Below are 26156 nucleotides of genomic sequence, written 5' to 3' on the forward strand. Positions count from 1 at the left end.
CTTACAGGTACATAGGGCAGGGCTTGCCTTTCTTCACATTCCAAAATGTTAGATTTGAAGTTCAATTGCCTGTCCAGCAAAACCGCCAGGAATTTTGCGTTTTCAGTAAATGAGAGGAGACAGGTACCACTGTGGGAAACTTGTATCTCCTCTTGTGAAGAACTATTTCCCTCTTAAACGGATGTACGCCTAAACCACTTGCGGTACGCTCTCGTATGTAGGGCTTCTTGAAGTATATCTCTATCTATATCAGTACCAACCTCTTCTGGAGTCACGTTGTCTGTTGGAGAGTTTCCCTGGAAATGTGTGCCACCGAGTATTTCTAGAGTTTCCCTGCTTGACAAAGTCCACATATTCTGTGACTTCTCAATTTATCCTGCCATAATAGGTTTACAGGATAGGATCTTTTTTAGCCGAGAGGCCTAAGATATATACTCCACGGAGATGAAGGATTTCATCCAGGATTTGCCACTGCTCGTCCTTGCATTTTCTTTGTCGTTGTGGCTTACGCCTTGTGGAAGAGTTTTCTGCAACCCTTCCTGGGGCCCACCATGGCTGTCGCTGTTTGCCTCTTGGCTTGGCTCCAGGATAAGCTGACACAAGCTTGTCTTTAAGGGCCTACGTTAGCCGCTTTACCATTATGTCTTTATCCTCCACAGTTTCCCCTTCTTTTGCCGGTCTCGAGGGGATATTCGTATGGAATAGGGAAGGAATTTGGTATACGCGGAGGTTTAGTCGGCTCCGCTCGATTTTTGCTTTTTTTCTTGTTAAGGTGCTTTTAGTTAAGGCCATGTTGCCAATTGTGGCCTCTATATCTACAGGTTCTAACCTTGTCAGATAAATGTATTAAGCCCACCGTTTGCAAATCATATTGTCCTATTGTTCTTACAACTACAGTCATGCGAAATTTCCCAAAAAATAAACACTGTTTTAACCCCCCTTAGAGGGTTAATTGTAGTCATTGCTCATTTCATTATTCTACATAAACATTTTGGTGTTGCTTTTGTTGCCACTTTTTGTTTTTTTTTCGAACAAAAGTTCGTTAAACTAAAGATAATTTGTTGTTGTTATTTTCAATTCAATTTCGAAACTACAGAACTTACAAACACACATAAACCAGCGAACGCTGCGATCCCATAGATACAAAGCCATAGACACTCATACGAACACCTGCCACAAATACACCGACATACTTTTACATATCCATGTTGTATGTATCTTGGGCATAACACACTTGTTAAAGCAAAATAGGCTTGTTTCAGTCGAAAATTCACTGTGTTTTTCGGTGGGGTTGTTTTTCGCCTTCATTACGTGGTGATGAGTGTTCAAAGTTGGCCAAGCAGAACGTCAGTAACGTTTGTTGGCCAAGCCATAGTCGTACATATGGGATGTTCCGCCAATTCGGTTCCGCATGGGCGATTTTCATGTGGTGCGGATTGCAAATGTAAATCTGCCATAGTAATTGGTTTGGTCAGGGGGATAGATAGATCCATGCAATGGCATGGCTAGTAGGTGTTGGTGTATGTTTTTGTTTTCGATAGAGGAAAGTATGTACTCTTATATGGGAGACCTATTTAGCCACATTACCTTGTTTCTATAGTCTGATGATGTGTACCAGAGCACACATTGCTTAGTACGCATTGCATTCATTTAAAATTTTTTTTGCCATAGTCTGAAAATCCCTCTCAAAATAAAGTTTCGTTCCTATTTTGAAACTAAGTAAAACAACAAAAAGAAAGAATTGAATGGCAATGTGTGTTTTTATGTGAGGAGATAAGAGCCAGTTACAAACCAAACAACGGCTATGCAAAAATAAAATAAAAAAAAACCAAACGACCCTTATGGTAGAGTTTTATTTTTCAAAAATTATACTAAAATAACAGACAATATACCCCCGAGGCAGTGTAAGGTAAACTGGTAATGTGATGCAATGTTGCACAGTGGGATGGATGCAGAAGAAAATAAATGAAAGTATTATGGGTTAATTGGATTTGGATTTTAATCTCGCCTGGAACCTGGGAAAATGTTAAATTTTAGTTCAAAAAAATTTTCAAATTTAGTTAGAAAAATTCAATTTTAGTTCAAAATTTATTTGAAGTTAGTAAATTATTACTAAATATCAGTAAGCAATTTTGAACTCGAAAAATGAAAATTGTACAAGTTTTTCCTACATAGAAGTGAAAATCGAAATTTCCTTAATATTAAATACCATAATAATTTTAAAACAAATAAAATGACTCTGCCGAACTATGGATACATATGTTAAGAACCTTTCGCCATAATCCGAAGAAAAATGCATCATTTATGAACCCATTGCAGCTATATTCAATTATGGTCCGATTTGAAAGAAACTCGGCACTGATGTCCAGTGGTATCATAAAAACAATTCATTGTTCAAGTTGTTAAAACAGAATATTGGTCAATGTGGCAGCTATATCCAAATATAGACCGATCTGATCGATTAGGGTACGGATGTCAAAAAGTCGCTATGCTCAATTTCAGCCAAATCGCATTAAAAGTGTGACTTTTATGGGCTCAAGACCATAGATTAGGATAAAGGTCTATAAAGACCCCTAAGACCTCAAATCAGGAGATCGGTATTTATGACAGCTATATTCAAATACAAACCGATCTAAACCATATAGAGCAGGGATGTCGAAAAGCCTAACATAGGTTCTTGTGCCAAATTTTAGCGAAATCGGGTAATAAATGTGCTTTTTATGGGCCTAAGACTCTAAATCAGAGGATCAGTCTATATGCCAGCCATGTCCATATATAGTCTGACCATACTCAGTGCGAATGTTTAGCGAAACGGGATAATAAATGTGGCTTAAATGGGCCTTAAACCTTAAATCGGCAGATCGGTCTAATGGGGGATATATCAAGATATAGCCCGATATAGATCATCTTCAATTTAAATCTGCCTATGGACAAAAAAAGAAGCTGTGCAAAGTTTCAGCTAATTATCTTCATTTTTAAAGCCTATAGAGTGATTTCAATAGACAGACGAACGGACGGAAAGATCGTCCTAGATTTTTACGATGATCAAGAATATACATACTTTATAGGATCGGAAATTGATATTTCGATGTGTTGCAAACGGAATCACAAAATGAAAATGGATACCCCCATCCTTCGGTGGTGGGTATGAAAATGTGTTGTTAACTATGAATGTTTTTATACCCACCACCATAGGATAGGGGTATACTTTAGCACCTCGAAATATTGATCTGCGGTCCTATCTTCTTATATTGAATTTGTGTTTGTTTGTCGGTTTGTTTGTCTGTTCCGTATAGGCTCAAAAACGGCTGAACCGATTACCTTAAAATTGTCACAGATTGTGTAGGTTGATCTGGAAGGAAACATGGGTTATATAATTTTTTGATAGCGGAAGGGGGGGGCGGACCCTCCCCCTGACCATAAAAGTACTACCCAAAAATAAAAGTGGATCGATCAGGACAATATGAGAATCAAATAAAAGGTCTTCAGGAGTAGAGTACAAATTTCATATTAAGAATTGGGTCCAAGTAACTGGGGGGCCGCCCCAACCCCAAAACCCCCTGAAAAATGATTATTTGGATAATCATGACAATATGGGACTCAAATGAAAGGTATTCGGGAGTAGATAGCGAATATGGTCTGGAATGCGAAATAGGCTTTGTAATTTGTTGACTTCGGAAGGGGGCGGACCCTCCCCCGTTATCCAAAAACACCACCCAAAATGAAAAGTGGACCGATCGGGACAATATGGGTATTATTGGGTTGCCCAAAAAGTAATTGCGGATTTTTTAAAAGAAAGTAAATGCATTTTTAATAAAACTTAGAATGAACTTTAATCAAATATACTTTTTTTACACTTTTTTTCTAAAGCAAGCTAAAAGTAACAGCTGATAACTGACAGAAGAAAGAATGCAATTACAGAGTCACAAGCTGTGAAAAAATTTGTCAACGCCGACTATATGAAAAAACTGCAATTACTTTTTGGGCAACCCAATAAATAAAAGGTATTGGAAAACAGAGTACGAAAATGGTATTAAAATTTGGATCTAAGTACCCATCGGGCCGCCCCAACCCCAAAACTCCCCCAAACAGACATATTGGACGTTCATGTCAATATGGGCGTCAAATGAAAGGTATTAGGAAGTAGATTACGAATCTAGCATACAAAATCAGATCGAAGTATAGGGGCTCAAATCAACGGTACTTGGAAGTAAATAACGAATTTGATATCTATATTCAGGGCAAAGTGCCGGTGGCCGCCCCAGCCTCAAAACACCCTCCAAACAGTTCATATTTACTGACCATGGCAATATGGGACTAACATGAAATGGATTTGGGAGTACAGCACGAATTTGATAACCATATTTGAGTCGAAATGTCTGAGTGCCATCCCTCCCCTAAAAAGCACTTCTTAATTCTACCCTAATTTGCAAAAACACCAGATCTCGCAGATTGGTAAAGCGATTCGTGCGAAATTTTTTTTTGCACTCTCACAGTCAAAACGAAACATGGTTTCTATTGTTGGGGTCGGATGCCTCGGGGGCCGTCCAAAACCCGCCAAATGGGTGTATAGACAAATCACGACAATATAGAGCTCAAACGAAAGGTGGTTGAGAGAAGAAAAAAAACGAATTTGATATCCAATTGAATTTTGATTGGATTGTTTTTATTGCCGAGTCCGAATGGCGTGCCGCAGTGCAAGGTTTTTGTACATGACCATGCATGACAAATGTCGCCAGCATTAAGAAAGGATCACTCACCAACGCTTTAAATTTTATCCGATGTTATCGCCAGGATTTGAACGCAAGCGTTCAGCGTTATAGGCGGACATAGGCTACAGTGACACGAATTCAACAAACACATGCAGGGCGAAGTGTCCCAACCCTAAAAAGATATTGGAGAGTTAGAGAAGGCGTAGCGGAGCAGGGCCGGTTCGTCTCGGATACACGATACCTGTCGAACGCATAAAGCTAGCTGCTTGAAATTTTATGCAGATACTTCTTGTTGATGTAGGTTATGGATTGCATAACCTACATCAATATCCGTTCAGCTTTAAATATATACCCCATATTATCCCCCGATTTGACTTCTTGAGCCCTTAAAAGCCTCAATATTCATCCGATTTGGCAGAAACTTGGAACAAGGAATTGAATAATGATTTACAATGCCCATGTCAAGTATGATCCGAATCGATCTATAAACATTTATAGCACCCATATAAACCCAACCTCGGATTTGACTTCTTCAGCCCTTAGAAGCCGAAATTTTCACTTGAGTTGGCTGAAATTCGGACCAAAAACCTATCTTATGACTTACAAACATCAGTGCGAAGTTTTATCCGAATCGGTCAATATGGTGATATAGGCCCCCGCTTAGTACAGATATTCCGATATGACTTCTTGAGACCAAAATAATTCAAGGCTAATAAGGGTTATAAGGGTAAATTATTTGTGGAATCCATGGTGGTGGTTATCCAAGATTCAGCCCATTCGAATTTGCAAATTGCAAATTTTGCCCATTAACATTCCACTTAGGAACAGGGGCAAACATCTCACATATAAATGAGTGCAGGCCGATTTAAGTTCAAAGATAAAGGGCCTCCTCTTTATAGACGAGTCCGAACGGCTTACCGCAGTGCGACTCCTCTTTCAAGAGAAGTTTTACATGGCATAGTACCTCAAAAATGTTCCCAGCATTAGGAGGGGAAAACCACCGCTGAAAATTTTTTCTGATGGTCTTGCCAGGATTCGAAACCAGGCGTTCAGCGTCATAGGATGACGCTAACGGGCATGCTAACCTCTGCGCAACGGTGGCCTCCACCGACCCGGCCGAATTTAATACGCTTTTACTTGTTTCATACTAACGGTAATTAAATTTTTCTAGCACAAAGAAAATTTTCTTAACATTTAAAATATTTTTATTTAAAGTGAGTAAAATAATGAACTAACGTTTATTATATAAAATATTCATGAACAGCATTCACCATAGCATTTTTTGAGTGTATAATAGATCTGTTTATATGGGAGCTAAATGAGATTATGAACCTATTTGGTCTATACTTAGTACAGATGTGAGAAGTCATAACGATAGTCAACATTAGTATATGAGTCAAATCAAATAAGAGTTAAGGTCAATAAATCGAATCAGAAGTTAGGTCAAAATGGGAACAATATCATAATATAGCATAGAGAGCATATGTGAAAAATTGTAGGCAGAGAGTTTTATTTGTTCTGTTTTCACAAAATGGACAGTGTCACAGCCGTACAATACAGTACAGCAATCATCATAATCATCATCTATCCACCTCTCTGTTTATTGCATACCACTGTATTTATTTACGTTTAAATAAAAGTTGCCCGAATTGAAGTTGCCCAAGCGAGTTAGACTGATGTGGAAAATTAACCTGGGTTAAATTTTCACTTTAACCGGAATTGAATTGGGTTAGTAATGCCGGTAGCACTTAACAAATATTTAGACAACAAAACACCATCAATTAAGCGTTTGCTTTTGCGATAGAGATTATGTTAGAGTCTAATTTGAATACTGAGTGCACGAAGTTGATTGCGAATAATTTTTGTTAAACTTTAGGCCATTTGATGCATTTTAGGTTGCTGAGCCAGGTATAATGCTTCATATGTTGAATTCGCTGGTTGTGTGTATACTTCTCTTAACTTAGATTGAATATGAACACATTGTTATGATTAAAGTGCCCTTTTTTGATTACGTAAAACAAATTCCTTTGGATTATTCGCTTCACATTATTTTGAAGATTTCACTTAGAACTCACCTTATTAAAATGGTAGTATACCGATTTTTGATTATTCTGAAAGAAAAAAAATATATGTAGATAAATTAATAAAAAAAATTATGAAAAGTTGAATGTAGCCGTTTAGATATAATGCCATCCTTTTCTGGGTGGACCTACTACTAGCCCATGAATTAAGAAGTAAAAAGGCATTTAGTTCGGCCGGGCTGAACTTTGGATACCCAACACCCCTGGTATATATGTTATAATGTTCGTCATAATCCGCAAAAAATGCATCATTTATGAACTCATTGCAGCTATATTTAAATATGGTCTAATTTGGATCAAATTCGGCACGGACGTCGAGTGGTCTTATAAATACAATTCACTGTTCAAGTTGTTAAAACAGAATATTCTTCGATATGGCAGCTATATCAAAATATAGACCGATCTGAACCCTATAGGGCACGGATATCGAAAAGATCACTATGCCAGATTTCAGCGAAATCGGATAATAAGTGGGCTTATCATGGCCCCAAGACCCTAAAACGGGAGATCGGTCTATATGGCAACTATATCCAAATATAGACCGATGGGGGCCATATTGAATGCGGATATCGTAGGGCCTAACACAGCTCATTGTGTCACATTTCAACGAAATCGGGCAATAAACGCTGTTTTTATGGATCTAGCGACTTAAATCGGGAGATCGGTATATATGGCAACTCTATTCAAATATCTGAACCATATAGGAAACGGATGTCAGAAATCCTACCATAGGTCCTTGTGCCAAATTCCTCGAAATCGGGTAATAAATGCGCCTTTTATGGGCCCAAGACCCTAAATCGGGAGATCAGTTAGCTATATCCAAATATAGTCCGATCTGAACCATATAGGGCACAGATGTCGAGAAGCCTCATCACTCTTCCAAATTTCAGCGAAATCGGATAATAAATGTGCCTTTTATGGGCTCGAGACCTAAAATGGAAGCTATGACGAAATATAGGCCGATGGGAGCCATATTGAAGACGGCTATCGATGACACAGCCTACTGTGCCAAATTTTAGCGAAATCGCATAACAACTGTGGATTTAATGGGCCTTATGCTTCAAATCGGAAGATGGGTCTATATGGGGGCTATATCACGATATAGTCCGATATAACCCATCTTGATATTAACCTGGACCAAAAAAAAGAAATTGTGCAAAGTTTCAGCTAATTATCTTAAGACAAGCAGACGGACGGACATGGCTAGATCGTCTTAAAAAATCAAAACTAATTACGAAAAATGGATATTTCGATATGTTGCAAATGGAATGACAACATGAATATACCGCCATCTTTCGGTGGTGGGTATAAAATAAATACCCCTCCATCCAATCCCATGTACGTCAGTTGTAATAATGTTACTGTCCTCAAAAATTAAGAAATTGAGCTGAATTTTGACTCAGACCCGTATGTCTGCCATAAGCATATTAAGTTTTTGATTTGGGCCATATCGGACTAGATATAACAGACATATAGTTTTAAGTCCGATTTATGGTGATTTATGGTTTTAAGCCCAAAAAAGTCGCATTAGGAGGTATACTAATTTCGTCATTCTTTTTGTAACTCCTCGAAATATTCTCCTAAGATCCTATAAAGTATATATTGGGTTGCCCAAAAAGTAATTGCCGATTTTTCATATAGTCGGCGTTGACAAATTTTAAGCAAAGTTTAAGCAATAATCGAATTGGATCGTCATGTAACTGAGCGTGAGATACGAGAGAAGTTAAATATACCAAAAGCAACCGTTCATTATCACATAAAAATTCTTGGACTGTTGAAAAAGCTTGATATTTGGGTACCACATGTATTGAAAGAAATTCATTTAACAAACCGAATCAACGCTTGTGATATGCACCTTAAACGCAATGAATTCGATCCGTTTTTAAAACGAATCATAACTGGAAATGAAAACTGGATTGTTTACAACAACGTTAGTCGAAAACGATCATGGTCCAAGCATGGTGAACCAGGTCAAATCACTTCAAAGGCTGATATCCACCAAAAGAAGGTTATGCTGTCTGTTTGGTGGGATTGGAAGGGTGTGGTATATTTTGAGCTGCTTCCAAGGAACCAAACGATTAATTCGGATGTTTACTGTCAACAATTGGACAAATTGAATACAGCCATCAAGGAGAAGCGACCAGAATTGGTCATATTCCACCAGGACAACGCTAGACCGCACACATCTTTGGTCACTCGCCAAAAACTGAGTGAGCTTGGCTGGGAACTTTTGATGCATCCACCATATAGCCCTGACCTTGCACCATCAGACTACTATCTTTGCAGAACTCCTTAAATGGTAAAACTTTCGGCAATGATGAGGCTATAAAATCGCACTTGGTTCAGTTTTTTGCAGATAAAGGCCAGAAGTTCTATGAGCGTGGAATACTAAATTTGCCAGGAAGATGGCAAAAGGTTATCGAACAAAATGGCAATTATATATTTGATTAAAGTTCATTCTAAGTTTTATTTAAAATGCATTTACTTTCTTTTAAAAAATCCGCAATTACTTTTTAGGCAACCCAATATTTTGCAGGGCACAATTATATCAGATTTAGGGCCGATTTTGTAAGTGATGTCTCAAACACCTCCTACCTTTAGTGCAGTCCAACTCCTTCTAAAATATTATTGGCTGCTAAAGGGTGATTTTTTTGAGGTTAGGATTTTCATGCATTAGTATTTGACAGATCACGTGGGATTTCAGACATGGTGTCAAAAAGAAAGATGCTCAGTATGCTTTGACATTTCATCATGAATAGACTTACTAACGAGCAACGCTTGCAAATCATTGAATTTTATTACCAAAATCAGTGTTCGGTTCGAAATGTGTTCATTCACCGTAACGTTGCGTCCAACAGCATCATTGAAAAAATACGGTCCAATGATTCCACCAGCGTACAAACCACACCAAACAGTGCATTTTTCGGGATGCATGGGCAGTTCTTGAACGGCTTCTGGTTGCTCTTTACTCCAAATGCGGCAATTTTGCTTATTTACGTAGCCATTCAACCAGAAATGAGCCTCATCGCTGAACGGTGAATGAACACATTTCGAACCGAACACTGATTTTGGTAATAAAATTCAATGATTTGCATGCGTTGCTCGTTAGTAAGTCTATTCATGATGAAATGTCAAAGCATACTGAGCATCTTTCTCTTTGACACCATGTCTGAAATCCCACGTGATCTGTCAAATACTAATGCATGAAAATCCTAACCTCAAAAAAATCACCCTTTATATGTAGCAATTTCCCAATAACATATGACATTTTTTGCAACTGAATACGATAAGCTGAAGCAATTGGCATGACAATACGAATAACCCCCCACCCATCCAATGTTTGTTGTATGTTGGATTATAATAATATTTACAAAGCAATGAATGCATATTGGGCGATAATAAAATATTCTTCTTTAATCCATATCATCCATAAAATTTTATAGTTTCAAATGATTTGTAATAAATCAAGCTGAGCAAATAAATTTGCGAATTTGTCACATTCGAGAAATATGAATGTTGAATTGTGTGAATATTTATTGTGATTTAATAACATAAATATTCAATCAACTGCATTCGCAGATATTGTTCGGTAATTTGTTCTCATTTAGCGTTGGTTTTATTTGCTTTCTTCTTTCAGCATAATTTATTTAATTTCTTTTTGTTTATTGTTAATCACGTCTCGTTATCTGATAATGACAGGGCGAGAAAAATTTATTTGTATCTTGCAATTGGTTTCATTTTTATACCCACTACCCACCACTACTCTGGTACAGGGTATTATAACTTAGTGAATTAGATTGTAACACCCAAAAGGAAGAAAGATAGACCTATTGATAAGTATACCGATCGACTCAGAATCACTTTCTGATATGTCTATGTCCGTCTGTCTGTCCGTCCGTCAGTCCATGTTAATTTGTGTACAAACTACAGGTCGCAGTTTTCATCCGAACGCCTTCAAATTTGGTACAGGCATGTTTTTCGGCCTAGAGATGCAGCCTATTGAAATTGGAAAAAATCGGTTCAGATTTGGATATAGCTCCCATATATATGTTCGTCCGATTTGTAGTAATAATACAATAAAATGGATATTTGTAAACCGATTCTCTCGAAATTTGGCAGGAAGGATTTTCTTACGACTATCGACATAACTGTTGAATTTCATGGAAGTCGGTTCAGATTTAGATATAACTCTCATGTATATATATCGCCCGATTTTAACTTCTAGAGTTACAGCAAGAGCATTTTTTAACCCATCTTGCCAAAATTTAGCACAACGCTTTCCTCGACTACTGCCACAGTATCTGAGGAGTTTGCTCCAAATCGGTTCAGGTTTAGGTATTGATCCCATATATATGTTCGTCCGATTTTGAGAAATATTGCAAAAAAGTGCCCATTTGTTAACCGATTCTATCGAAATTTTGCAGGAAGGATTTTCTTATGACTCTCAATATTACTGGCGAATTTCATAGAAATCGGCCCAGATTTAGATATAGCTGTCATATATATATACATTGGGTTGCCCAAAAAGTAATTGCGGATTTTTTAAAAGAAAGTAAATGCATTTTTAATAAAACTTAGAATGAACTTTAATCAAATATACTTTTTTACACTTTTTTTCTAAAGCAAGCTAAAAGTAACAGCTGATAACTGACAGAAGAAAGAATGCAATTACAGAGTCACAAGCTGTGAAAAAATTTGTCAACGCCGACTATATGAAAAATCCGCAATTACTTTTTGGGCAACCATATCGCCAGATTTTCACCCAAGAGCCACTGCAAGCGCATTGCTTGACCAATCTTGCCAAAATTTTGCACAACGCTTTCCTCGGCGACTACCACAATATCTGGGAAGTTTACTCAAAATCGGTTCTGATTTGGATATAGCTCCCGTATATATGTTTGTCAGATTTTGGGTAATTTGCCCTAATGTTGTCATTTGTCAACCGTAGTTTTTACAGATTGAACATGTTTGCTCGCCGAGGTCCATCAAAATTGGTTCAGAATTGGATATAGCTCCCACATTGTGCTTATAGGGTAGGTGTAGGGTATTATACAGTCGGCACCGCCCGACTTTTGACTTCCTTACTGTTTTTTTGCATAGCATTTCCAATTTATTTGTGCCATAACAATTTATAATTGTTGTCGCTTTGTCCTTTTCGTCCAATCTCTGTGTGCCGGTCGTTATCGAATATGTGTATAGTGAATTATTTATATTTCATTTGAGTGAATTTTGTTTTTTCCTTGTGTCCTGCGGGCAAATGCTGTATTCCTTGTCGTAAGAAAAACCAAAACTGATATAAAAACGCCAACTGTGTTGCCAACATAGTTTGGGTTTTTGTTGTGGCGCTGATATTTTCTTGTATGTTTTTATTTGGAAGTTCGAAAAATATATGAAATTTCACAACGAGATTTGTGGTGTCTTCTTTTTCTAGAATTAAATTGAAATGCCAGCTATAGACTGAGGGAGATAGAGAGAGAGAGAGCCATGTAGAAAAAATATAAAATTAATATGGACAGTATTGCGGTTTTGCGTCAAGCATTGCATCAAATCTCTGGCCAGAGGCCAAAAAGCATATAATCAATCTCAAGCAAAGCCAAAAAACAAAATAACAAGGGCTGAAGGCTAAAAACAAAATCCAGCAGCAAAAAAAAAAAAACAACATATCGGCGTAAGTATTTGGGAAAATGTTTGATAAGACACAGACAAATTACATGGGAGAGTTGGCTGGCGAAAAGCCTATATCGTATTAAGAAGTTGTAAAAAATATAAACTTTTTACTCTCGAGAAAATTAAATAAGTAAAATCCAAAATATTAATAGTCATATTCAAGACATTCCATGCCCAAGTCAATTATTTCGAATCCATAAGAGAACTGTATGAAGTATGTAAAAAATTTTGATAATCTTGTGTTTTGATAAGTTGCCAACAACATGCTCCATCTCTTTTCATATTGATTTCCTCAAGGTATGGTTGCAAAAACTTTTGCTAAGGTCATTAGGGACAGCTCGGTGAAGAAGGTTGCCCATAAGGGAGACGAAGAGGGCTACCAACCTAGTAAAAACTGCAGCGCGATATTGAATTGACTGCCACCAAGGTACTCCAATGTCCTCGCGAGACAGTCTGGACCTACTTCAGATTAGGATGATACCGAGTGGTATTGGGATCAATTCAAACTAATACCTTTCCGGGATCAACCTTCAGTTTATATGTATCTTTGCTTCCTTAAAAAATTTAGTGAGATCTGACCAGGTGATGCACTGGATTAAGTTAAGAAGGAAGATTAGCAAAGCATATTTCCACTCAAATATTACATTAAGCAACAGGGGATAAACTTCCCACATATCAATCAAAGTCCTGCACACAACTATCTTTTGCTAACTGTTTCTGCTGAACTCGTGAACACTGAACCCATATGATGTTGTATTTCAGGACTACCGAAGTGCGAGACACTGAAGATATAGTATTAAAAGAGTGCTAAGTTCGGCAGGGCCGAAACCTATATACCCTCCACCATGGATCGCATTTGTCGAGATCTTTTTTCGTTATTTTTTAAGGCACATAAAGAATAAAAGAGGTGCTATGCTATTAGAGGTATATCAAATAATGGTTCGGTTCACACCATAACTAAATTGAATGTTGGAGACCATTGTGCAAAATTTCAGCGAATTCGAATAAGAAATGCTCTCTTTAGGGGCTCAAGAACTAAACGAGGGAGATTGGAATATATGGGAGCTGTATCAGGGTATAGAGCGATGCAGACCATATATCACGCGTATGTTTAGGGTCATGGGAGAAGCCGTTGTACAAAATTTGAGCCAAATTGGATAATAATTGCCACCTTTAGATGCTCAGGAAGTCAAGATGCCAGATCGGTTTAAATGGCAGCTATATCAGGGTATGGACCAATTAAAACCATATTTGATACAGTTGTTGAAAGTCATAAGAAAACACGTCATGCTAATTTTCAGTCAAGTCGGATAAGAATTGCGCCGTCTACAAGCAAAAGTAGTCAAGATTCAAAAGCGGTTTATACGGCAGCTATATCAGGTTATGGACCGATTTGAACCGACTTAGCACATTTGTTGAAAATAATAACAAAACATTTCATGCAAAATTTCAGCCAAAACGGATGAGAATTGCGCCCTCTAGTGGCTCAAGAAGTCTAGATCCCAGATCGGTTTATATGGCAGCCATATCAGATTATAAACCCTTTTGAACCAAAGTTGCCACACTTATTGGAAGTCATAACAAAACACGACATGTGAAATTTTAGCGACAACGGATAAGAATTGCGCCCTCTACAAGCTAAAGAATTCAAGATCCCAAATCGGTTTATATGGTAGTTATATCAGGTTATGGACCGATTTGAAACATACTTAGCACAGTTGTTGGAAGTCATAACCAAACACGTTATGAAAAATCTCAGCCAAATCAAATAAGAACTGCGCTCTCAAGAGGCTCAAAATCAAGACCCTACATCGGTTTATATGACAGCTATATCGGGTTATGGACCAATTTCAACCATACTAGGCACAGTTGTTGAAAATCATAACAAACCACCTCATGCAAAATATCAGCAAAAACGGATGAGAATTAAGCCCTCTACTTGCTCAAGAACTCAAGATCCAAGATCGATTTGTTCGGCAGCTATATCAAAACATGGACCGATATGGTCCATTTATAATTTCAACCGACCTACACTAGTAGAAAGTATTTGTGCAGAATTTTAAACTTCAAGCTTTACTCCTTCGGAAGTTAGCAGGCTTTCGACAGACGAACGGACAAGTCTCAAACTTAAAATGTCATTTCTATCAAAAATATATATGCTTTATGGGGTTTCAGACGCACATTTCGAGGAGTTACAAACGGAATGACGAAATTAGTGTACCCCCATCCTAAAGTGGTGGGTATAAAAACACGAAGAAGATTGAAAACTGATTCCCCCCATGTTGACGACCCCCCAAAACGTTTTAAGGACCATGACTTTTTGTCCTCAAAACGTTTCGAACTCTTTATAGAGAGGGTGAGATATACGCACTTGCGGATGTATTGGGGAAGTTCAATGCAGACATTACCGCCATACAGGAAGTGCGAAGGCTCGAGAAAGACAACACTTAGAGATGATGCTCCATGTTAAAGCTGCAATAAAACGGGGCCTGAATTTGGCTGTGGATATGTGGTTAGTTGGAGACTGTAACACCTTGTATCCAGGTTTAATCAAGGATATTTTCTGCGAGCGGCTGATATTCAAATCGTTCTAAGAGACTTTTAATGCGAAAATAAGGAAAGAAAATGTGTTTGGCTCAATAGTCGGCAACTTTAGCCTACACCAAAAAAAAAAACGTTCGATAATGGTTTGGGACTAATAGACTTCGACGCGGCAAAGAACATGGTACACAGATAAAAATAATTTTGAAAAAAAACAACTTTTGTCGAAAATAACAACTATGAAATTTGTTAATTTTACTAAAACAATTTACTTTGAATCTCACTGACCGAAAGTACAATAATTTGTTCTTGAAAGCAAGGAAAAATACCATTTAACCAGCCACCACATGTGCTGTACTGGACAGCTTCGGTGTGGTGGTGTTTTGTATTTTCGTTTGTTCGGCTCATGCTGCTTTGTCTCATTTCTTTGCGTTCGTCCCTTAGTACGACCTCCCGATTTGACTTCTTGAGGCCCTGGAAGCCTCAATTTTCATTCGATTTGGCTGAAGTTTTGCATATAGTGTTCCGTTATGACTTACAACAACTGTGCTAAGTATGGTTTAAATCGGTCAAGAATCTGATATAGCTCCCATATAAACCGATCTCCCGATTTGACTTTTTGAACCCCTGGAAGCCTCAATTTTCCTCCGATTTGGCTAAATTTTGCAAGTGGTGTTCTGTTATAACTGGAGGCCACCGTAGCGCAGAGGCTAGCATGTCCGCCTATGACGCTGAACGCTTGGGTTCAAATCCTGGTGAGAACATCAGATAAAATTTTTTGCTGTGGTTTTCTCCTAAAGCTGGCAACATTTGTGAGGTACTATGTCATGTAAAACTTCTTTCCAAAGAGGTGTTGCACTGCGGTAAGCCGTTCGGACTCCACTATAAAAAGGAAGCCCCTTATCATTGAGCCTTAACTTGAAGCGGACTACATTCATTGATATGTGAAAAGTTTGCCCCTGTTCCTTAGTGGAATGTTTATATATATGCTTAATCGCTATGACATTTTAAGTCGACGTAGCCATGTCCGTGCGTCTGTTTGTCTGGGGATAGCTCGATTTTGCTGAAATTTTGGCGGACCCTCCCACTTACCCAAAAAGTATTACCCAAAAATAAAAGTGAACCGTGTGGGACAGTATGGGATTCAAATGAAAGGTATTCAAGAGTAGAGTACGAATTTTGCATAATTAAAGTTGGGTCCAAGTACCTGGGGGGCGCCCCAGGCCCAAAATCCCTTAAAATAGGTTTATTCGACGATCATGACAATATGGGACTCAAATGAAAGTTATTCGGGAGTAGATTTCGAATCTGGCATACAAAACAAGGTCACGCCACCCCTCAAAAACGCCATTACACCCATTGGCTGAACCCATTTTCTTAACATTTTCATAGATTGTGTACGTTTGTCTGGAAGAAATCATAGGCTATATAATTTTCAGATATCGGGTGGAGGCGAACCCTCCCCATTACCCAAAAACGTCCCCCATATCCGAAAGTGGTCCGATGGGCACAATATGGGTTTCAAATGAAAGGTATTGGAGACCAGAAAACGAATATGTTTTTAAAAGTACAGCGGGTACCCACAGAGTGGGCCTGGGTGTTTACATTGAGAACCCCAGAGACTGAGATCTGTTTTAGACTGCCTGACCATAATACGGTCTTGCACGCGGAGATCCGGGCAATCACGGAATGAGTGAAGTGGAGTGGTGCTAACGCGAGGACGTCGAGTGTGAACATCTTAACCGACAGTAAAATTGCCATAAGGGCAATAACAACCAGGTCACGAACAGTCTTGCAGTGTAAGAAGGAGATTAACGCCTTCTCTGAGGATGGGAAAATCCGAATAGTTTGGGTGCCGGGCCATAACGGAGTAAGAGGAGAGGGAATTTCAACTCAATGTCTATTTTTGTCCATCGAAAAATCGCCTTAGAATTTTGCCATAAAGAAGAATTTTTCAAAACGCCGAGGTGACCAACTTTAGGGCCCTGCCAAAAGGATTAGCTACCATCTTAAAATTTTGCACATGTTCTTGATACTACCTCAGCCGTTATAAATTTCAAACAGTTATATTTATCCGTTCTCAAATGACAAATTTTTATACCCACCACCATAGGATAGGGGTATACTAATCCAGTCACTCCGTTTGTAACACCCCGAAATATTTATCTAGGCGGTAGGACCCCCATGATCATGTATAAAGTATATATATTCTTGATCGTCTGGACATCCTGAGTCGATCTAGACATGTCCGTCCGTCCGTTTGTCGAAATCACAATAGCGGTGGAACGTGTTAAGCTATCCGCTTGAAATTTTGCACAGGTACCAAATATTGATGTAGGTCGTTAGGGATTGTAAATGGGCCATATCGGTTCAGATTTGGATATAGCTCCCATATAAACCAATCTCACGATTACAATTCTTGATAATAATTTTGGTCCGATTTGGTCGAAACTGCACATAGTGTTCTGTTATGACTTCCAGCAACTGTGCCAAGTACGGTCCAAATCGGTTAAGAACCCGATATAGCTCCCATATAAACCGATCTTCCGAGTTGACTTCTTGAGCCCTTGGAATCAGAAATTTTCATCCGATTTGGCTGAAATTTTGCACATAGTGTTCTGTTATGACTTCCAACAACTGTGCTAAGTGCGGTCTAAATCGATTCATAACCTGATATAGCTCCCATATAAACCGATATCCTGTTTTGACTTCTTGAGTCCTTACAAGCCTCAATTTTTTTCCAATTTGGCTGAAATACAGTATGCGGTGTTTTGTTACGACTTCCAATAACTGTGCCAAATGCGGTCCAAATCAGTCTATAACCTGATAAAACTCTCATGTAAACTGGCCTCTCGATCATCCTTGTTCGGTTCCTAGATGCTTTAATTTCTGCTGGTTTGACAAAAGTTTGGTATGTAGACTAAAATTATGCCCTACAACAAAATTTATTTTGCATACATTTCCTAAGATTTGTCCCAGCCGAACTTAGCACGCTTTTACTTGTTCGTTTCTATCCCATTGGGCATTCGTAGGTTATGAGGAACTCCTACGGGTACATTTGATACTTCTTCGTGGAATATAGGCTTTAAAGATGTGTTAAGATTTATTGCTTCACAGTTACTACTCTTATATCATTAAATATGACTTTAGGAAAGTTAATGCACAATTTTAGTAATTGTAAACTTGTCTTCCAATTTTATGGAGCTTAAATTTATTCTTCATGGTATCTCTTAGGAATATTCTGTGACTGAAATAATATCCCCCCTCCTACTAAGATGGAGGCCATAAAAATCGATGCCTTACCACTAAGCCATTTATGGAGTTCTAAGTATATTTTGTCCTGGGGTATTGCAACGTTTGAGTTGGAAGTTGATGCTGCAGCATGTTTTGGTTTTGTCATGGCATTATTTTAATTTAATTGGTTTATGATAATCCCCAATTAAATGGAAATAGTCATCAAAATGAAAAATTGAAATATTTCGCGCATTTGAGGCAATATAATAAACAAAAATTCAAGGCAATTCCATTAAGGGAGAAGCAGAATAACGTTGTAAGCAATAATAGGTGGGTTTTTAGAAATTTCAATGAAAACATGATATGTCAAAATATATATTTTTTTTTTTAATTTTCATAAATTTAAGAAATTTCTTATACCAAGTTGATGTATTATAAAAATCCCTGAAGAAATAAATTTCCCCCCTGTGACGACAAAAAAAAACACACCCATTATTTTTCCGCAATTGTTTTGGTATGGCAACAGAATAAAAAGAATAAAAACATTTTCCAAATTAACTCTCAAGTACATTAGGCAACCGAGTCGGCTGGCATTAACTTTTTTACGCAATTCGAGTTTGTGGCTACATTTACGCTTTTACGCCAGCCTTATGCTAGAATATGTGCGCCTCATTTGCCCCACAGCCCACCCCTTCAAAAAAAAAAAAACAAAAAAACATTTGCAATTGAGAAACAAAAATTCAACCACAACTGGAGCAGAAGAGATTGAAGAAGGAGTGCCACCACTCAGCCACGCACCCAGTTCGAAAGTCTTCACTCAGATCTCAATGAAAAAAAAAAAAAGAAAAAGCCGAAAAAATTGAAAAACATAAATTGTCACAGTAATTCCACAACGTACAAATGGAATACTCATACAGACATACATATTAAATATGGGCCTGCAGAGCGGCACCAAGGCTGTGGCTGGGTGCGGACCTACTGCAAAGGCCTAAAAACTCCCTTATCGAATTAACATAATAATATCAGAATAAAGCCACGAATGAATGAAGAAATGAATGATAAACAACGACAGCAAACAAATAGTAGCAGCAGTAGTAGTGGCAAATAAACAAGCAAACCATCGCCATACAGTTCCAATCGCCCCTGCCCTGGACTACTCAGGCAAAGGGAATTGATGGTGGGATAAGAGGCACGAGCCCCAGAATATCATCAAATCAAAAGACCAAAACGAAAACGGGCAACAACTCAGCCACCGTATTTCCGTTTCCGCTAATAAATAGAAATACAAACACGCAGGCACACACACACACACACAGACCAGCACTGACTTACTACCGGCACTATTGCCAGTCGCTGCTACAGACAGATACTTCAGAATATTTGTTTAGCAAAGAAATTTCGATATACTAGAAAAGCTCAAGGAAATTACATCAAATATCTTTAGTTATTATGTGAAGAGGACAGTCAGAAGAGGAGTGAGCACCGAGGCAACAAGGGAAACCGTAACCAATAAAAGCAAATAAAAAACTGTAAGCTGAGCAAACATTGTTGGTATGGTGATTGTGAAATTGTATTGAAATTAAAAAATAAAATTCAATTACAAAATGCAATGGACTGCCTGAGATTTTTTGGTTTTTTTTTTCTTTTGGCCCCTCTACTTGTAGTCTTTTAAGCAAATGCAAATTCGAAAAAGAAAAATGCTTTAAGACAAATATTTCAGGATAAGCTCTTTATCAAAGCTCTTTAATAGAAACAACTTGTCCAAATGTTTCCATTGCCACCACCATAGATTATCCCTGAAACACTGTTGACGACCTATAAGGCGAACGGACAAACGGTGAAAAAATATGCAGCCCGGTATGTACTCCGGCGCACTATGAGCGGAAATGGGAAAATGTGGGCAAATTTGGATAAAACCAACAAATGTGCTACGATTTTGATGAAATTTGAAACAATTACAGAAGACATACTTCTTTTTTAATTGTTTGACAATAAGACACCCTATAGTGGCACAGGGTGTCACAATTGACAATTTTTAGCATCATTCATTTATATTACTAGCTGGACAATGCCCGCTCCGCTGCGCCTTTTTTAACTCTTCAATATCTGGGGACACTTCGGGTGGGGACACTTCGCCCTGAATGTGGATATCTAATTCGTGCTACTGTAGCCTATGTCCGCCTATGACGCTGAACGCCTTCGTTCGAATCCTAGCAAGAACTTCAGAAAAAATTTTAAGTGGTGGTTATCCCCTCTTAATGCTGGTGACATTTGCGAGGTACTATGCCATGAATGGTCATTTAAAAAATTCTCCCCAAAGAGGTGTCGCTCTGCGGCACGCCGTTCGCACTCGCCTATAAAAAAGGTCGCTTATCGTTGATTAACTCAACTTGAATCGGAAAGCACTCATTGATGTGTGAGAAGTTTGCTCCTGCTCTGTTCCTGGGCAAATTTTTACTCTACTCCCAAATGCATTTATATTGAGTCCCATATTACCATATTGGTAAATATATCGGGTTTACGGGAAATCTCAGGGGTGGAGTGGCCACCCAAACACTTGGCCCGTAAAGTAGATATAAAATTCGTACTCTACTTTCAAAAGCATTTTATATGAGCCCCATAATGGCATGATCGGTAAATAAGTTCTATTAAAGGGTAATCAATATCCCGAAAATCGATCAATTTCCACCCTAAATAACTTTTATATCATTGGCAGGTATTTTGGGGTGCGACGGCTCTCCAAATATATGGCTCATCGATTGGATATCAAATTCGTTTTTATACCCTCCACCATAAGATGGGGGGTATACTAATTTCGTCATTTTGTTTGTAATTACTCGATATGTTCGTCTGAGACCCCATAAAGTATATATATTCTTGATCGTCATGTCATTTTAAGTCGATCTAGCCATATCCGTCCGTCCGTCCGTCTGTCTGTCGAGGCACGCTAATTTTCGAAGGAGTAAAGCTAGCCGCTTGAAATTTTGCACAAATACTTCTTATTAGTGTAGGTCGGTTGGTATTGTAAATGGGCCATATCGGTCCATGTTTTGATATTGCTGTCTATAAACCTATCTTGGGTCTTCACTTCGTGAGCCTCTAGAGTGTGCAATTCTTATCCGATTGGAATGAAATTTTGCACGACGTGTTTTGTTATGATATCCAAGAACTGTGCCAGGTATGGTTCAAATCGGTCCATTACCTGATATAGCTGCCATGTCTTATCCAATTGAAATGAAATTTTGCACGACGTGTTTTGTTATTATATCCAACAACTGTGCAATGTATGGTTCAAATCGGTTCATAACCTGATATAGCTGCCATATAAATCGATCTTGGGTCTTGACTTCTTGAGCCTCTAGAGTGCGCAATTCTTATCCGATTGGAATGAAATTTTGCCCGACATGTTTTGTTCTGATATCCAACAACTGTGAGAAGTATGGTTCAAATCGGTCCATAACCTTATATAGCTGCCATATAAACCGATCTTGGGTCTTGACTTCTTAAGGCTCTAGATGGCCCAATTCCTATCCGATTTGGCTGAAATTTTGCATGACGTATTTTATTCTTACTTTCAACAACTGTGTCCAATAAGGCTCAAATCGGTTCATAACCTGATATAGCTGCCATATAAACCGATCTGGGATCTTGACTTCTTGACCCCCTAGAGGTCACAATTATTATCCGATATGCCCGAAATTTTGTACGACGGGTCTGAATCTGGTCTGAATCGGTCTATAGCCCGATACAGCTCCCATATAAATCGATCTCTCTATTTTACTTCTTCAGCCCCCAATGGGCGCAATTCTTATTCGAATTGGTTGAAATTTACACAGGTCTCCAACATATAATTTAATTGTGGTCCGAACCGGACCATATCTTGATATCGCTGTAATAGCAGAGCAAATCTTTTCTTATATCCTTTTTTGCCTAAGAAGAGATGCCGGGGAAAAAACTCGACAAATGCGATCCATGGTGGAGGGTATATGAGATTCGGCCCGGCCGAACTTAGCACGCTTTTACTTGTTTTCCCTCAACAACCATTTGTTTGAGCTCTAGATTGTTGTGAATGGAGGCATCCGACCCCAACAATAGAAACCATGTTTTGTTTTGATTGTGAGAGCGCAAAAAAAATTTTTTGAACGAATCGCATTACCAATCTCCGAGATAAGGCGTTTTGAAAATAAGGGCAATGAGAAATGCTTTTTAGGGAAGGAATGTCACCTCAGACATATCGAATATTGGATATCTAATTCGTTTTCTACTCTCAAATACCTTTCATTTGAGTCTCATATTGTCATAATGGGTCAATCAACCTATTTGACTTATTTTTGTAAGGAAAAGTGCCACCTAGACTTGAACGCAAATTTTAATGGCATATTTGTAATCTACACCCAAATACCTTTCACTTGAGTCTCATATAGCCATGGTCGGCTAATATGTCCATTTTGGAGTATTTGGGAGTGGGGCGACCTCCCATTAGTTGGACCAAATTTTTTATGCCATATTTGTAATCTAATGCCGTATATTTTCATTTGAGTCCCATTTTGTCATGATCGTCCAAATAAACTACTTTAGGGGGTTTTGAACCCAATTTTTAATATGAAATTCGTACTCTACTCCTGAATACCTTTCATTTGAGTCCCATATTGTCCCGATCGGTCAGCTTTTATTTTTGGGTAGTACTTTTGGGGTAAGGGGATCCGACCCCCTTCCGATATCATTTCCTTCCAGACCAACTTACACAATCTCTGAAAATTTCAAGGTAATCGGTCAAATCGGTAGATCGGTTTATATGGGAGATATATCTGAATCTGAACCGATACGGCCCATTTGAAATCCCCAACGACAATATTAAGTATCTGTGCAAAATTTCAAGCGGCTTGCTTAACGCGTTCATGATTTCGACAGACGGACGGACGGATGGTCGGATGGTCGGACGGAAATAACTAGATCGACTCAGAGCGTCGAAACGATCAAGAATCTATACACTTTATGGGGTCGTAAGCGAATATGTCGAGCTGTTACAAACGGAATGACTAGATTAGTGTACCCCCATCCTACGGTGGTGGGTTTAAAAACACGTTTGTTAGTGTTTTGAAAGACTTCATCGAAAAGTAACCTATGCTTGTAGAACGGTTCAAAACTAATTTTAAATGAATTTGTGGCTGATCGAAATATTGTACAACAAGTAAAAGTAAGATAAGTTCGGATGGGCCGAATCTTGGGAACCCACCACCATCGATTCTGATAAAAGTTTAAACACAATGGAATTGGACCGTACGTGACACGATTGTTGGAAGTTGTAAACGAACACTACTTACAAAATTTCAGCCCCATACGATATTGAGGCTTATGCTGACGAGGTTCTTACTGGACTGCTATGCTGAGATAGTTTTTCATTGAGATTTTAGATGAACCTTCCACGAAATTTGTGAGCTTTCTCACTCTTTCTTGTAAAGGCTTACCGATAAAAGATATGTTTTGGTATTCAAAGAAAACTTCCGTATTTATACAATCCACCATAGGATGGACGTATTCTTATTTCGTCATTCCGTTTGTAGCATATCGAAATATTGATCTGAGACCCAACAAAACGTATATATTCTTGATCGTCTTGACATTCTAAGTCGATTTAGCAATATCCGTCTGTCCGTTTGTCTGTCAAAAGCACGCTAACATTTGAATGTATAAAGCTGCGCGCTTGAAATTTGGCATGAATTCTTTCTATTAGCGTTGGTGGGTTGGGATTGTAAATGACTCATATCGGTCTATGTTTTGATATAGCTTCCATATAAACCGATCTTGGACAGCGCAATTATTATCCGTTTTAGCAGGAATTTTGTATGAGGTGTTTCGATATGACTTCCAATAACTGTGTCAAGTATGGTTTATAACCTGATATAGCTGCCATATACACCGATCCCGAATCTTGACTTCATGAGCCTCTAGAGGGTGCAATTCCGCAAAATTTTGCACGTGTTGTCTTGGTATCACTTCCAACATAAACTGATATAGCTGCCATATAAACCGGTCTGCGATCTTGACTTCTTGGCCTCTAGAGAACGAAATGCTCATCTGATTTGGCAGAAATTTTGTACAACGGCTTATTTCATGACCTTCAACATACATGTCTAATATGGTCTGAATCGATCAATAGCTTGATACAGCTCCCATATAAACCTATCTCCCGAGTTTGCTTCTTGTGCCCCTACAGGGCGCAATTCTTATCCGAATGAACTGAAATATTACACAATGACTTCTACAATGTTCAGCATTCAATTATGGTTCAAATCGGACTATAACTTGATATAGCTCCAATAGCATAACAGTTCTTATTCAATATTCTGTGTTTGCCTAAAAAGAGATACCGCGCATAGAACTCGACAAATGCGATCCATGGTGGAGGGTATATAAGATTCGGCCCGGCTTTTACTTGTTTTTCTTTCTTATCCGCCATAACGACTTTAATTCCACTTTAAATGGTTTCATTTCACCCCGCAAATATTTCTCAATGAAAATAATTTGATGCCCTCAAAATGTTTAAAGTTTCCATGTTGCAAATTCAAGTGATGGACAGCATCTACGGTCACTTGACAGCGTTTGGTGTAACGTTTTTCTGCAATTAATTTTCTAATTCTAATTCTCAAATTTCAATTAAACAGAATTCAAATAACAATTTACAATATTTCAATGTCATTAAAATTGTGTGTGTGTAAGTGTTTTTGAAGTAGATTTAGATTTTGTTGTTCTTTTGTTATTTCAATCATTTCAAGTTTTCATATCGCTAAGGGTCCTTAAAGATATCACCGTAGCTCTGAAGTGCGATTTAAAAAGGGGATTTAAGTTTAACAGAATTTCTCTTCAACTTTTGCATTGCATTGCGCTTAAATGCTTTCACTTTGTATCAAATCGCCATATCATGTTACTCCTTTGATGGCATGGCATATAAAAATGTCAGCACACTTTTTTTATCAAGCTTGTTAAAAATATTATTTAATGGATAATATAAGCAATTGAAATGTGAACATTTGAAATGTGATCATTTAAAATGTCCATAATTTTTGTTTCAGTAATATTGGGTTGTCCAAAGAGTAATTGCGGATTTTTTAAAAGAAAGTAAATCCATTTTTAATAAAATTTAGAATGAACTTTAATCAAATATACTTTTTTACACTTTTTTTAAAGCAAGCTAAAAGTAACAGCTGATAACTGACAGAAGAAAGAATGCAATAACAGAGTCACAAGCTGTTAAAAAATTTGTGAACGCCGATTCTTGGCCCGGATTCCGCAAAAAATTTACCCTTATTAACTGAGATTGTATTTGAATTATTTTGGGGTGTCAGTACTTAGAAGGGCTAATATCTCATATTGACCGATTCGAATAAAACTTGGCACTGATTTTTATAAGTCAGAAGATAGAGTTTTGAGTAAAATTTCACAAAATCAGGTGAAAATTTAAGCTTCCAAGGGCTCAAGAAGTCAAATCCGGGAATCGGTTTACATGGGGGCTATATCTGTTCAAAGACCGATTCGGATCATAGTTGGCATGGATATGGAACGTAATATCTCAAATATTCTTTCCAAATTTCATGCAAATCGGATGAAAACCAGTAAGGAAAGGCAAAATTCGGGCGGTGGCGACTATTTAATACCCTACACCACCTAGTGTATGTAGTACTTTTTATACCCACCACCGAAAGATGGGGGAATATTCATTTTGTCATTCCGTTTGCAACACATGGAAATATCCATTTCTGATCCTATATATATATATATATATATTTTTGATCAGCTTAAAAATCTAAGACGATCTAGACATGTCCGTCCGTCTGTCTGTTGAAATCACGCTGCAGTCTTTAAAAATAGAGATATTGAGCTGAAATTTTGTACAGATTCTTTTTTTTCATCAGCAAGTTAA

At 38.0% G+C, this 26156-nt stretch overlaps 1 protein-coding gene across 1 annotated transcript in view; it reads right to left on the minus strand.

Annotated features, from left to right (window-relative positions):
- LOC106086113 (irregular chiasm C-roughest protein) overlaps positions 1-26156 on the minus strand; it is a 1171308-nt gene that overhangs the window by 1125526 nt on the left and 19626 nt on the right. The window contains exon 2 of the mRNA XM_059363383.1: positions 6788-6823. The gene's annotated coding sequence lies outside the window, so the exon portion shown is untranslated. The remainder of the gene's footprint in view (positions 1-6787; positions 6824-26156) is intronic.

Source organism: Stomoxys calcitrans, chromosome 2, assembly GCF_963082655.1.
Source record: "Stomoxys calcitrans chromosome 2, idStoCalc2.1, whole genome shotgun sequence".
Classification (NCBI taxonomy): domain Eukaryota; kingdom Metazoa; phylum Arthropoda; class Insecta; order Diptera; family Muscidae; genus Stomoxys; species Stomoxys calcitrans.